The following is a 15315-nucleotide window of genomic DNA, read 5'->3' on the forward strand; positions in this document are numbered from 1 at the left end:
GTCCCTAAGTCTCCGTCCATCTTTTAAAATACACTTTTCTCTATGTCATTTTAATTGAGTAGTTACTATTGTTCTATCTACACATTCATTGACTTTTTCCAGTCATCTCCTTCTCCTATTGAGACAATCCAGTGAGATGTTCTTTATAATTTTGGTTAATATATTTTTCAGTTCTGAAGTTGCAATTTGGATGTATAGCTTCCTATTTTTTTGCTAAGACTTCCTAACATTACATTTATTTCAAAGAGTTCTCACCCCTAATTCTCACAGCATTGAAAATATTTGTCAGAGGAATCCAACATTTGTGTCATCTCAGTATTGGTATCTGTTGATTCTCTTTTCAAGTGAATTAAGATTTTTCTTGGTTCTTCATATGCTGAATAATTTTGGATTATAACCTGGCCATTTTTGTATTACATTATAAGGCTTTATGTCTTGTTCAAAGCTTATGGGGAATATTGCCAATCTTGCTTTTGCAGGCACCCGACTGCTTTGTGTTCAAATTCCAAGTACCGAACAGCCTCCTGTGTGTTGTGGTTTCATAGTCCAATCCATTTCCAAAGCCTTTCTAATACCATTTGGAGATCTCTGGAGTGTGTGCAATCCAGTGACCAGGGTGGACTTGGGCAGTGGGCTATCACTTCAGTTCTCAAAGTCCATGGTAGGTTGTTTAGGATCAGAGCCACTTATTCACAGCTCGCGGGTGCATCTGGAAGTTCACTAATAATTTCACGTGTTTGCTTTCCACGGTGTCTTTCCTGATATTTTCTGGTTACTTGGGGTACTCAGTTTCAGTCCCTGACAAGAAAGCTGGGGCTTTATTGACCCAGCTCTGCCCTGTGCTTCTCAGGACTGTACCACCTTGCGGCTAAGTAGCAGGAAGAAACAGGAATAAAAAGGAATTGGGCATATCCCTTGAGATGACCAGCTATTCTGAAAAAACAGAGAATAAATTATAGGCTGATAGTAAAGGTACATACCAAAGGCCAGTGAGCCAGCGCTGCTCTGTCATGTCCTTGCCCAGAGCTGGGTGCAAAGTGTCTAATTTTCTCTTTTATTTCTACAGGTTGGAAGATCTGCAGTTATCAGCCAGCGCTCCTCGACTGAGAGCAAAAGCTGGAGAATATAGCCATCGACCCCACTACCTCTCACATGCTAAGCGAGCGCTCTACCACTTGAGCTAATCCCCCACCCTTCGCTCGTTATTTTCCCCGACTTATTCAGAGTCCCATCCCCATCATTCACTTGAAACCCTGATTCTGCTAAGGGCAAGTCTTCTCAAAGATGCCCTGAGGCAAGAGCACGGTTGGTACCCATTCCTCTTCTAAGGAAAAGGAGAGGGGGAGTAGCCATGGGAAAAGCTTGGCGTCCCAAAATTTCACGTTTCAGATTTTCCGAGATAGAAGGGAAAACGTCCCAGTTGGGAGGAGTCACCCAGAACAGCCGGCTAACTCAACAGGTCTATCTCAGGATGTTTATCTGTTTCTTAAAAACGAAATGAAAACGACAAACCGACAGGAGTGGGATGACCACTAGTTCCTTTTGCGGGAGGCGGAGGGCTGATTTTTCCCGCATGATGGAAGGCAAAAGAGAATCAGTTGTTTCCGCTCGGTTTCGAACCGAGGACCTCTAGCGTGTTAGGCAAGTGTGATGACCACTACACTACGGAAACTCACCTTTTATACCGTTTTAAGATATTTCTCTGTTGTTACTGAGGCAGGTCATGAGGATTTACATATCTACACCGTAGGATAGAACAATAAAAAATACAAGATATTACAGACAAGAACCATCGGAAATAAGACGAGAGAGCATATCATAGTGAAGGAAAAAATATGGACATTTAGGAGTGAAAATGGAGGGAACAGCGTGCACAGGGTGGAAGGAACAGGCATGGAGGTAGGAATTCCTGTGTTCAGAAATATACCTGTTCAATTGGAGTGCTTGTGTGTGTGTGTGTGTGTGTGTGTATGTGTGTATGTGTGTAAAATAGACATGGAGGGAAAGTGATTGAAAAGCCTGTACACATGAAGATACACTGGGGAGAAAACTGTGGAGGCTTAAAAACCTTTGGAAAAAAATCCAGGCATAAGGCTTACATAATCAAGGTAACATTTTATGAAAGGTGGGGGAAACCAGAATTGAAGAGAATGAAAAAGAAGTTGTAAAATATTAAGGGATTGAGGTTTATTCTTTTAGCTCCTTTTAGCAGTAGCATGAGTCTTTCTGCATCTCCAGCCCAGTACACTGTCTGGCACAGAATCCATCCTCCATAAACATAGAATGGATAAAGGCATAGATGCATGGGTTAGCTGCAATGCTAAATCAAACAAGTTGCATAAATTGATAAAATTTTAGTACAATTTCTAGCACATGGTTCTGAAAGAGGACTTATTTCATTCCTTTTTAATCTTTCTTCACCTGTATCCCAAGTCCCCACTCCCTAAGAGAAAATCACAGAGAAATAGTTGGGATCATACAAACTATAATCATATATGTCACCATTTTGTCATTGGTCCCACAAAAAATAAACTGTTTTCAAGACACTTGGTTACCCTGAAAAGGCTGCTACACTGTCTACATTGTCATCATTCTGAACATGACTGCCGTCTCCTCTTCTTCCCTGCAGCCTCTAAGCTGCGCAATGTCAAAGATTTGTGGTCTACCTGTATAAGAATTCTCACAAGCCTCCAAATCCTCAAGCTCTCTTCATCCTGAAACCTAGAAGAAGAGACAAGGGAACATTTTTGGACTTCACTGTTGAAGAGAGAAAGAAAGTGGAAATTAAGAACCTGTGTGGAAGAAAATGTTTGGAGGAAATACATGCAAAAGGAAATAGGCTTTAAATTCGGTTCTAGTTTTCACCCAACTTCAAGCTGTTATCAGTTGTGACTGTTTTATAACAGGAGCCCTAAACATCTGTGGTCCCTTACACCTTTATTTGTTATTCACTAATTAGAAGGTAGAAAATTCTGTCTGGGAAAAATTAAAATTATGCATTATAAATTGCCATTCATCAATAAAATTCAAAACATCAAATAAGTCATAAAGAAAGAGCAAAATGAATTGAAAAATGCAGAGATTAACATTTTGGAAGTTAATAAAATGATTTATTAAATTATTAACTTGTATTTGATCTGCCTATTAACTCCATTTACCTATTACTTCCATTTCAAGACAAAAACCATATTTATGCCTTAACTCCAGGCACTGAGGACACAGTGATTTGAGCCTAAAGATCCTTATATTCTAGAGGAGAGACAAGAAATTTAAAAGAAAAACTTCATAAGACACTTTCTAAAACTTCATAAGACACTTTCTAAAGCACTTCATAAGACACTTTGTGAGGAAGGTGCCATAAGTTAATGTAATAGATTGAAATCACAGTAAGAGTCATTAGCTATGGGGGATGGTGTCAGTAGTAAAGTGACATGTGATTCAGGGACTTAGTACCTAGAAGTAGGCACCTTATTACTAAGTCTGATTCAAAATGAGAAGATGTATTAGTCAGGAGCTGAGAGGTGAAGAAAGGTCCTCTGTGGGCAACTGGGAAACTAGCCCAGACACAGCCTGGTTACCAAATACCTACAACAGAATCAAAATGTAAGGCATTTTCTATCTTATTGCAAGACTGTGTGCCACTGACTTAAGCAAATGTTGGGTTTGCTGAAGGCCTACCTATTCACAGAAGTTCTCGAAGAACTTCACCCGAAGGATTCTTTGTGTCTGAAGAAGCTTAAGCTCAAGTTGAGGGAAAGGGATGTCTCTCAGTGAAAAGCAAAGTGCAAGGGCTGTTCACAGCTCAGCATGGCAGAATCATGATGCTCTCTTTTCTCAATTTTTTTGGACCTCATCAGGATCTGATCACTAATGCTGATTAATATATTTCTTGCATTACCTCCTGGGATCCTCCCCCCTCCCCCCATTTTAAACCATATTTAAGCTGCCTGTGCAAAGAGGAAAAATTCTATCTGGGGTTGTTTTTGTGGAAATTAAATACCACCTGATTGTTTCATTTTTTTGGAGATATTTCTGAAGGTGTTGATTTGGACTGTGATGGTTGGGTTGGGACAGATGGGTAAGAAACCTTCTTAAGGAAGAGCTACCCAAAGATCCTACTCCTATTCTTCTTTCATGAGTTTTCCCAAGAACTCCTCTGGTTTCACAATTTTTTTTTTTCTTGTTGTTGCTGTTTTTGTTATTTGACCGTCTGGGTCTTTCTGATTCTCTCGCAGACCGAGGCTACTCAGACTTCAGAAGGACAAATTCTGCCGTATACCTTGTGTCTCTAGGTGCCCCTCAACAGCCTTCCTTCTTTCCTCAGGCCAACTGCCCCATAAAATTCAAGTACAAAGTAGTGGAAAGGCCTTGTTTTCACCAGGATCTCTCTGTTCAGAAACTGAGGTGAGAGGTCCACCCTCCCGCTAGCCAAAAACAATGAATGTTGAGATGGAAAGGCCAGAACTGTCCAATACAGACCATGTTCACTCCCCCACAGCTTTTTTCAGGTTTTCCTTCCTTGTCTATAGACCAATGACACGGAGGATTCATTCCTTGAAGACTGAAACTGAGCTGAATTAGAAAAACTTCGGGCACAAGGATTTCAGCAAGAGCGAAAGGAGAGACTGAAAGGCATCTTCAACACAGTATCTTTCCTGACTCTTCCGCTGAAAGCTGAACGTGCCACCTCCACAATCCCGAGCCCTCTTACTGCCTAATGATTACACCCCAGCACACATTTCCTCATGTGCTTATGATGCATTTTTTCTTACTTTCTTCTTGTTCAGTTTCTCCCACTCCTCCCGATTGGGGTGAAGCTCCACGAGGAAGGGACTGACAGGAGATATTTGTTGTTGCTTGGTAAAAGATGAAAACACCTGCCCTCTCTAAGGCTCGAACTCAGGACCTTCAGATTATGAGACTGACGCGCTGCCTACTGCGCTAAGAGGACAGATGTTCCCTACCTTTTCCTTTGAAAATAAAATATGAAATTTTATTTTCCAGGTATGTCCATCAGTTTCCAGCTTTTGAAGAATGTAATCAATGTTACTTGTAAATCGTTCCATTTAAACCAAAGCTGCACCTGAAGTGTTCCACATCCAGGAATTGTGGAGTCCACACCTTTCCAGTATACACCCAGCAATTGGACACTCTGGCTTGCAGTACCCAAGAATTGTACAGGTCTCTTGCTACTCTTTTTCCCTCTTGTGTTCCCGTGATCTGCCTCTTCCCACCTTCAAAGATCTCAGTCACTCTTATACTTTCCTTGGTACCTTATGTTCAAAAGAAACTTTTGAACAGTGCCCAGTTAATATTAGTTCACTGACTGACTGAGTGAATGAATACTCCTCACATTCGTCTACAGTCCATATTTCTCTGTCTCACTCTAAATCTCCACTTGGATATACATGACTGGAGACATTATCCTTACAAAAAACACAAACTGAACTTAATAAAAAACCTACTAATTGTTTCAGCCTTATAATTATACTAAGAAATTTATGGAGATGATTTCATATATTCAAATTGAATTTTGGTAACAAAAGTATGTATCATGATTTGCATTTTTCAGATATAATGGAGGCTCAGAGAAGTTAAGCAATGTTTCAAAGGTCCCAGAGCTGCTAAGCAGCAAAGTATGAATTGAGAAACAGACTTTTAGATTCCAAATTGTGATCTTTTTTCCTGCTCTAGCTCATGATCTCACTGTCTGTTCTCCACAATAGCTCATTCATCCACACTCTATCTAATTCCCAACCTCCTCTGTGCTGGCCTTTTGGGCTTAGACTTGCAAGTCAATTTTGGCTCATTCTCCTCCTTCAAAATCCACATCCACTGCCCTGCCAAATACTGAACATTATTCTTGTGACGCTCTCTTGAATCTATCCCTTCCTTTCCACTCAGTCAGTACATATTCATTGGGGAGCTGCTCTGTGCTGGGCCGTAGGCTCAGGTGATTCAGAACTAATCTGACCACACAGATCTCTGGAGCTAGAAGGATAAATATGGGCAAGGAATGATCCTCTTCCAGTTTTACTACTTTCAGTCTCGCTGGCATTTGCAGCTAAATAATGCTTTTTAAAATATTTGTTTTCATAATGTCCCTCTGCTTCACTCTGACCATTTTTGATTTCTTAAGTTTTGATATGATCTTGCTTTCCTTTCAACTCTTTGGTAGAACCTCATTGTGATTTTGCTTTATAAGGTCAATTCGACCCATTGGTGCATGGTGTTACATTTTCAATGTGTTTTTTGATTTTTTTAATCTACTTGATTTATCATTAATGAGACATGTATATACCAAAGGCCAGTAGAGCCAGCGTTGCCCCGTTTTGTCCCTGCCCAGAGAAGGGTCCAAAGTGTATAGTTTTTTCATTTCTTTCTGTACTTTGGAAGATTTGCAGTTATCAACAAGAGCTCCTCAGTTGAACTGATAAAAGGCTGGAGAATGTGGGCATCGATCCCACTACCTCTCACATGCTAAGCGAGCGCTCTACCACTTGAGCTAATTCCCCACCTCCAATCTGCCCCGTTTCCTCCCATTTTTCAGAGGACCATCTCCATCCACGTCATTCCTTCTTTTGGGGCCGGCCAGAAGGTCAGGAAAAGTAAAGGCCTTTAGGCTGGAGTAAGGGCACATCCTCTCAAAGATTCTCTGAGGCAAGCGTGCGGTTGGTACCTATTCCTCTGGTAAGGAAGGGAGAAAGTCGCCTTGGGAAAAGTCTGGCCGCAAAAGTACAGGTTTCAGATTTTCCGGGACGGAAGAGATCACGTCCCAGTTGAGAGGACTCACGCAGAACACCAGGCTAATGCGGGAGGACTATCTCAGGTTGATTACCTGTCTCTTAAGCACGAAACTAAAGCAGCAAAGGAACATAAGTGGGATGATCACTGGTTCCTTTTAGGGGAGGCGGTAGGCTGAATTTTCCCGATGGTGGAAAGCAAAAGGCAGCACTTGTTTCCACTCGCTTTCGAGCCAAGGACCTTTCGCGTGTCAGGCGAGGGTGATAACCACTACACCACGGAAACCTCCGCTTAGCCTTGTTTCTGAGATAGTTATTGGATTCTTGCTGAGTCGGGTCTTGAGGAGTTACATATTTACACTACATGCAAGAACAAAAATACATACTGTTACGTACAAGAGCCATAGGAATTTAGAGGCGAGACGTATCAGAGCGAAGGAAAAATATATGGACATTGAAGTGTACAGATGAAGAGTGAACACAGGATGGAAGAAACAGGCATGGAGGTAGGGATCCTGTGTTCAGAAATATACCGGTTCAGTTGGAGGGGGTGTACGTGCGTGTGCATGTATGTAAAATAGACATGGAGGGAAACAGTGATTGAAAAGCCTGGACACATGAAGATACATTGGAGAAAACATTGTGGAGGCCTAAGAACCCTTGAAAAAATTCCACGCAGATGGCTTACATGATCAAGGTAACATTTTATGAAAGGTTTTTAATTTTGAATGCCAAATAGGTAGGAAATAGGGAAACCAGAATTGAAGAGAACGAAAAAGAAGTTATAAGATATTAAGGGATTGAGTGAGGTTTATTTATTTTAGCTCGTAAGATTAGCAATAGCATGAGTCTTTCTGCATCTCCAGCCCAGTACACTGTCTGGCACAGAATCCATTCTCCATAAACATTATAGAATGGATGAAGGTATAGATGAATGAGAAGAAAGAGAAAGACTCTGGAGAGGTTGTGCAGGAAAGATCTACAGTATTTGACGATGTCTCAAGACACTTGATGCAGAGATTTGAGGGAGAAGAAGGAGTCAAGGACAATTAGAAGTCTTGAACCTGGGTGGCAGACACAGAAGTGATTTTGAATTAATGTCTGATGAATGGAAAAATGAATCCACTCATTTAAAAATATTTGTTCTATGAATGTATGAAGGAAGAAAGGAAGTGGTATGGAGAAAAACTGCTTATGAGACTATACCTTAAATTAAAAGAGAAGCTCACATCTTTTCATACAGAAAAAAACAACTATTCATGTCTGGTTTTGCTCCTTAGAGCTATTAAACCTGAGAAAAATGATTCAACTCCTCTGAAATTCAACTTCATCTTTCAAATAGAAATAATGATATTTGGGTTAGCTGCAAGGCTAAATCAAATGATTTGCATAAAATTAATAAACTTTTAGTACAATTTCTAGAATGTGTTGCAGATGTGAGGTCTACAGAAGTTACCCCACTTCCTCCTCCTATGTGCCATATTTCCAAAATCTCGTAACAACCACAGCTGTTTTTATAGAGAAATACACGATGTGTGGAAGAGCTCCAAATTTCTAACTGCACCCAGAACAGTGCATTAACAAGAAATATTTGTTACATAATTAAAAGAATAAATGATTTTGCCCTTTCCCCATCCCTTAACTGTGGTTGGACGACATTTAGAGCACGAATTTAGAAAAGAAAATTCTCCTGCTTCTTCCATCGGGTGGAGAGGAAGACCAAAAATATGGTATAGATTTTGTTTTCTGGTGTAATCTAAATTTCTTGTCTATTTCACTCAAACCACTGAGAGGTGCAACAAACCAGAAAGCTGATTTCATCCTCTTGAGTAAATATAGAATATTGAAACATTTATCAAATGCTTATCTGGCAGCATTTGCGAATTTTCCTTTGTGTTGATTTCTTTAAGCACAGATGACACATGCTTCGCCAGGCGGACCATGAAAAGATTTAACCCTGTTCTCTCTGAGGCTCGAACTTAGGACCTTCAGATTTTGAGACTGACACACTGCCCACTGCACTAAGAGAGCAAGTACCCTACATGTTTGGCTTTGAAAGTAAAATATGAAATAGTATTTTCCAAGGCCATCTGCTTTATCTGTTTCCAGCTTTTAAACAGTGTATGTACTCAATGTTACTTGAAAATCACTCCGTTTAAACCAATGTTACCCGGGTAAGATTCCACACCTATGAAAGGTGGAGTCCATGTCTTTCCGATATTCACCCTAAGATAGGACCATCTGGACCTCGACACTAGGGACACTTCATTGTGTCTGTCTTTTGCTGGTCTTGTGTTGGAATGACGTCATATTTCCTGCCCTCAGAGATCTCAGTGGATCTTACACCTTTCATGATCTCCTTTGTTGAAAGAAAAGTAGGAGGTGCCCAGTTAACATTAGTTCACTGACTGAATGAATCAATAGCCCTCAAATTTGTATGCAGTCCATACTTCTCTGTCTTAGTCTACATCTCCACTTGCATCTACATGACTGGAGACATTCTTCCCTACAAAAACTTAAACTGAACTTAATGAAAAGTCTCCCTGCTTTTTTTTTTTTTTCAGCCGTATGTGCCATTCATCACGCTAAGAGATTATTTCATGTAGTCTAATTGAATTTTGGAAACAAAACTATTTATCATAATGTTACCAAACCAAACTTGGGGCCAATGGCCCCAGTGCAGCACAGCCAGTCTGCTGACATCAGGTTGTGATGAAGGAAAGTACAGTATTTATTGCAGGGTGCCAAGCAAGGAGAACTGGCTCAAAAGACCCAAACGCCCCAAAAGCTTTCAGAGAAGGGTTTTTAAACACAGTCTGAGGGAGACATTCACAGGGTATATAATCAGCCATTGCGAAATTCCCTGATTAACTGATAGTGAGGTAACAGGATGGTATTTCAGGAAACTCAGTTATCAATTTTCTGGCTCCGACAAGTCTGGGATCTACACACTACTGGTCTGCATGCAGTCAACTTTTTCCATCTGGTGGGAGTTTTAGTATCTGCAAAATAACTGAAAGATATGGCTCAGAATATTAACCATAGCCCTTAAGGAGGAACTAAATGCTCTTGAGTTTGTTTTATGGCTGAACTATCAATATTATTATTTGTCTTGTTTGACTGCTTTCCTTTCTGTCTTCATTTTCTCACTTCTCTGATTAAATTTGCTCTTTGAACGGGGAAGGCCTAGGATGCTAAAGCTTTTCTACAAACAAGAGGCAGGCAGGGGATACGGGGGATGGGGGTGGGGGGAAATCTGTCCCCGGGAAGGCCCTGCAGGGTCCTGCTTGGTTTCAATAATTTGCACTTTCCAGATATAATGGAAGCTCAGAGAAGTTATGTTCTTAAGGTTCTAGAGCTGCTAAATGGCAAAGCCTGAACTGAGAACCAGATTATTAGATTGCAAAATATGAGCTCTTTCTCTACTCCAGCTCACGATGTCACTGTTGGTTCTTCTCCACAGTAGTCCATTCATCCACACACCAGCTATCCAATTCCCAATCTCCTCTGTACTGGCCTTTTAAGCTTAGACTTCCAAGTCAACTTTGACTCATTCTCCTCCTTCAAACCCATATCCAATGCCTTGCCAAATATTGAATGTTATTCTTGTGCACCTTTTTAGAACCTGGCACTTCCTTTCCATTCATTTGGTACATAATTCACTGGGGAGCTGCACTTTGTCAGACACTGCAGTAGATTCTGGGGTTCTGAAGGGATTATACTACCCTGACCTCAAGAGATAGCAGAAAAAAAAATGTGGATGTGGAATGCTCAACTTCCAGATTCTCCAATTGAATCTCCAGGTATTTACAGCTAAGAAACTCTTTCTAAAATATGAGTTTCATGACACCATTCTTCTATTCTCTAACCATTCTTGATTCCTTAATTCTAATATGATCTTGTCTCTCTCTCAATCACTGATCCTTGTTTCTACTTGCATTGTGATCTTGATCAATTAGATTCATTGGTTGATGGCATTGTTCAGTTCTTCAGTCTCTTCGATGATTTTTTTTGTCTACTAGATCTATTAATTATTGAAAGAGAATGGTTTTGAAGCTCTGTGGCCAGGGACTACACTTTTAGGATTGTTGTGTCTTCTTGGTCAATTGACCCTTTATAATTGTGTAACATTCTTCATTACTGCTGGTAAATATCTTTGCTTTGAAGTCTACTTTGGCTGATACCAATACATTCACTTAAGCTTTCTTTTGATTAGTGATTTCATGTTGCATCTTTTCCTATTCTCTCATTTTAAACCTACCTCTATCATTACATTTGAAGTGAGTTTCTTATGGCCACTGTTTATATTTAATCCATTCTGACAATTTGTGATTTTTAATTGATGTATTTAGACCATTTACCTTTAAGGTAATTATTGCTATTTTTGAATAGAGGTCTACCATTTTATAATTTGTTTTCTGTTTGTTTCCTCTCTTTTCATTCTTCTAGCTTCCTCCTCCTCCAATTCTGTACCCTGTTGGAATGGTACTGAAATGCAAATATAGTTACCGTCCAGCCTAAATTCATTTACCAGCAAACTTTGCTTACAGAAACTGTCCAAATACTTGCTCTAGGGATTTCCATATAACCACTTAAATTTTCACAGTGTATTTAGAATAAATATTTTATAATTCAAGTGAAATGTGGAAACCTTATCACCATTTAGGCTCTTTTACCCTAACCCCTGCTCATCACACTGAGCAGATGACATCTGAACTTTCCAGCTGTAAAGTTTCATAGTGACCAAGGTTTCAAGCTGATAATGAAAAGGAGATGATAATGTCTTCCAATCTTGCTAATGAATTTGAAGGGGGGAAAATACTGGAACATGGTTTATTATTCACTTTTCTGGGAAACACTTGAGATCTGATTAGGGTGTTCATTTGCTTATGGTTCTGTTGGTTACAGCCTGCGGTTAACAGCCATTACCTTGTCAGTAATCTGGATAACCTAAATAGCAATTACCTTGTTAGAAATCCCCAAAACAGAGTGAAGCATAACTACAAGGTGTGTGTGTGGGGGGGGGGGGGGGGGGGGGGGGTCAGTACCAATGAGTTTGAAAGTAGGAAGGGAATGAGAATGCAAATTCGTAAAGACTTGTCTCCTACACGGCACACAATTGCTATTAATAGTGGTTGTCATTGGCTCAGCAACCCGGGCAGTGGTATTGGTGGCGTCTGCCTTTTGACTCCAGAAATGTATCTCCTATTCCAAGCTTTTAAAGAAAGGTTTGAGCTGGATTATCCTAAAAGGCCACAACTCAGCAGGGATGAAAGGAGCTGCTCTCCTTCTTTTCTCTTCTTTCTTTTCTTTGCTTGTCGCCCAAATTCCATCAGCCGCTTCCCGCGCTCTTTCACCGTGGGTCTCAGTAGACAAGGATGGAAAAACTCGTCCATTTACTGCCCTTCTTCTGTCAGCGGACCCGGATGCTGTGCATCCTTGACCTTCACGAGAAGGCTCTTCTTGAGGGCAGAGACCACAGGGACTCCTCACCTTTGAGCCGCGAAGCTTGGGCTGCCCTTGATGCACGCTATGCGCGGCGTTGGATTGATGTTCTGCAGATACCTGCGGGGCAGGTAAACTTGCTGCTAGCTCTTCCCAGCAGATCCCAAACCTATCTCAGTCACTTCATAGACACAAGATCCACATCGTTCTCGTTTACTGTGTGAAGGTCTCATCGCTTACGAGCTGCTTCTCCTCACTCGTGGTTCCTTTAACACCTGACTGCTGATTCCCTCCTTACTTAACGTTTCTCTCTGTTGTTTATGACATCGCTGTAGTTTGTTTCGGTGTGAACTTGGACAGCTGAACACTGGAGAAAATTTAGCAGGATTCGTCGAGGATTCTATTCAAACTCACTCTCAAGAGAGCACTGTGTTCTCCAGAGGCAAATGTTCTGAAAAGGGAGAGTTTTTTATGCAAGACGGGCGGGTACAGGAGATATTATTAGTCGATTTGTGCAAGATTCTTGTCCTATTTTTTGTATATCTTTTCTAGTCCTGCCCCGCCACAGCCCCATCTTCCCTCCATTCTTCTCGGTTGTGTGGTGATCGAAGAATAACACCACAGGTTTTATAAGGACCTCCTCATAATAAAACAGTCTGAAGTGGTTTGTAAATAACTCAGTACACACCTTCCCCGAGAACAGGGAACGATAGCCCCGAATCAGCCAGGAGTTGAACCTGGAACCTTCTGATCCGTAGTCAGACGCGTTATCCATTGCGCCACTGGCCCTGATTTTGCTGGTTTTGTTTAAACCATTATTAATTATTCTTTACGAGGTTTTTGCATTTTCATACCATCGAATTTCTGGATGTGGCTTGATGTGCACTGTCCTTCTGATTTGTCTGCCCTCTTCTCTCCCAGATGATAGAATATAAAGATTCGCGGTCTACTTTGAAGCCTCATTATAGCAATAACCTGCCAGCCTCATGTCCTTGACCTCGTGGTGAGGGACCTGGAAGTAGCAAGTGATGGAGTTTTTAGGGCTTTGCTAATGAAGGAAGGAAACCAGGAAACAGGGACCAGAGTAAACAAACGGAATAGCGGAAATACTCGCAAACCTAATCGAGTTATTAATTCTTCCCCAGTTTGGATGGTGTACTTTCCTGTACTCCTAGGGTGCAGAACACACCCCTCATTTTGGCATTTATCACAGTGTTGTGAACAGCTGTTTGCTCAGCGGTCCTCCCCACTCAATTTTATATTCCTTAAGGGCAGCACGCTCGGTATCTACAATGACTAACCTTACATTAAAAGTCTGCTTGCGCGAATGAAGAGTTGAGTGAGAAAAATGCCAGTGAGCAACAGGAAAACAATTTAATTTATGGTGCACGTAGGCCTCACGAGTCTGTGATTCCATGTTATCTCAACCCGGGTGTTTAATTGGAAGAGCAGTGGAGTGCCGTATACAGCAGCAGAATCCTAGTTTCCCGAATATAGGTTTGCGGCTCACAGTGGCTGTTTATGTGCTCAGGGGCTGAGGCTGTGCATGTGTCCATTAAGTCTAAAGCCAGTGACAATCAGACGGTAGGGCTGGGCTGGAGCTAGTGGCTGAGATGTAGGCTTTCTAAGTGAAGAGAATGTCTAGTCTGCTGATAAAAAGGAAAAAGCTTAGTGAACCAAGTGCGCACCAGACTGATATATTTAATACCACTTAGTGGTTGGCTTCGAGTTTTTCATGATACCAGTCATCAGGAGGACTTACAACACAATGCTTATAAAACTATAAGACATCTAGCCCAAAGATCCCTCCCCAATCAAGGAAACTTTCAGTAATAGCTCTACAACTATTCAAACAACAGCATTCAATTGGCTTAAACAAAGTAGATTTATTATCGCACATAACAAGTCTGGAAGGTAGAGAGGATACCTCTCGTGCCTCGTTAACTCGGTGGCTCCATGATGTCATCAGGACCAAGTTTTTTTGAATCTTTGTGTTCTGTCATTCTCAATATATGGATCTCATATTCCAGCTGGATTCCTTGCATTACCTCAAACTCTCACAATATCAAGGTAAAGTCCAGAAAATAAAACAGACTTCTTTACTGTATCTCTTGTTGAGAACAATTTCTCTGATATGCTCCCCAGTGGATTTCCCCCACATTGGCTACATTTGTATCATATATTCTCACCTAATCCAAGTACTGCCAAGAATGTGTCCACTGTGATTAATTAGATCAATCATAATTCTGCCTCAGGAGCTGAGAATTGGGCCCACCTCCTGCAAAGCCAAGGCAGTATAGAGAAGGTTATGTGAATAAAATCATGTTTCTGTTGGAAAGGAGGAATGGGGGCACTGGTGTTGGTGACTGGTGGTGAAATAGGCAAGCAGTATTAGGTGCTATACCCTACACCAACCCCATATTTGGAATAAAATGAAATACTTTTTTAAAGCATTTTTTAAGTGCTCCATTCCTTACATTATTAACTCACATTAGACATAGATAAATTTCCAGATCTAACCATCATAAAAGGCATTTGATATACAGCTTATATTCAGTATTTGTATTCAGAGCAACTACATTAATTGTACATGATGACATATTGACTTATAAATCAGAACTGTGTTAAATTTGGCTATTAATAATGCCATACATCACCTATCTTCATGACTGCATAGTAAAATGACACTACAGTTTCTGAATTTGGAGTGTCAGAGGCTAATACATGTATAGTAGTGTGAAGATCTGAAGCTCAACCTTAAATAGTTCCAGGACACGGCAGGAATCTTAAGTTCCTAACTCTGGAAATCAGTAGTTTATGCTACCTAAACTTGTCTGTAAAGTATATAACACTCACTGGTCCCAGGCTTATTTTTGCAGCTTTTTATTTTTGCAGTTGGCAGTTTAAATTTGTTTCTTCATCACAATCTGTTCATTTCCAGAATAAGCATAGTTTAACGTTTTCTGTCTTAATGTTTACTCTCTATTCTTATCACTGTTCACGTAGAAGAAAATTGATATGAAAAAAAAAAAAAGAGCAGACTTAGAGAGAGACTCTGCCTTTTCCTGGAATATGTGAATTTGGACAAATCACTTTACTTTTTAGTCACCCCACTACTTTATCCGCA

At 40.6% G+C, this 15315-nt stretch overlaps 5 non-coding genes across 5 annotated transcripts; all 5 read right to left on the reverse strand.

The window, feature by feature from the left end:
• Positions 1-1599: 1599 nt before the first annotated feature.
• TRNAV-AAC (transfer RNA valine (anticodon AAC)) lies at positions 1600-1672 on the reverse strand. The gene has a single exon. It is a non-coding gene; the product is annotated as a tRNA-Val (tRNA).
• Positions 1673-4878: 3206 nt separating this feature from the next.
• TRNAM-CAU (transfer RNA methionine (anticodon CAU)) lies at positions 4879-4951 on the reverse strand. Its single transcript has one exon. It is a non-coding gene; the product is annotated as a tRNA-Met (tRNA).
• Positions 4952-6442: 1491 nt separating this feature from the next.
• On the reverse strand, positions 6443-6515 carry TRNAA-AGC (transfer RNA alanine (anticodon AGC)). The gene has a single exon. It is a non-coding gene; the product is annotated as a tRNA-Ala (tRNA).
• Positions 6516-6956: 441 nt separating this feature from the next.
• On the reverse strand, positions 6957-7029 carry TRNAV-GAC (transfer RNA valine (anticodon GAC)). The gene has a single exon. It is a non-coding gene; the product is annotated as a tRNA-Val (tRNA).
• Positions 7030-12904: 5875 nt separating this feature from the next.
• On the reverse strand, positions 12905-12977 carry TRNAR-ACG (transfer RNA arginine (anticodon ACG)). The gene has a single exon. It is a non-coding gene; the product is annotated as a tRNA-Arg (tRNA).
• Between the last annotated feature and the right edge of the window lie 2338 nt (positions 12978-15315).

Source organism: Lipotes vexillifer, unplaced genomic scaffold, assembly GCF_000442215.2.
Source record: "Lipotes vexillifer unplaced genomic scaffold, Lipotes_vexillifer_v1.1 scaffold56, whole genome shotgun sequence".
Taxonomy (NCBI): domain Eukaryota; kingdom Metazoa; phylum Chordata; class Mammalia; order Artiodactyla; family Lipotidae; genus Lipotes; species Lipotes vexillifer.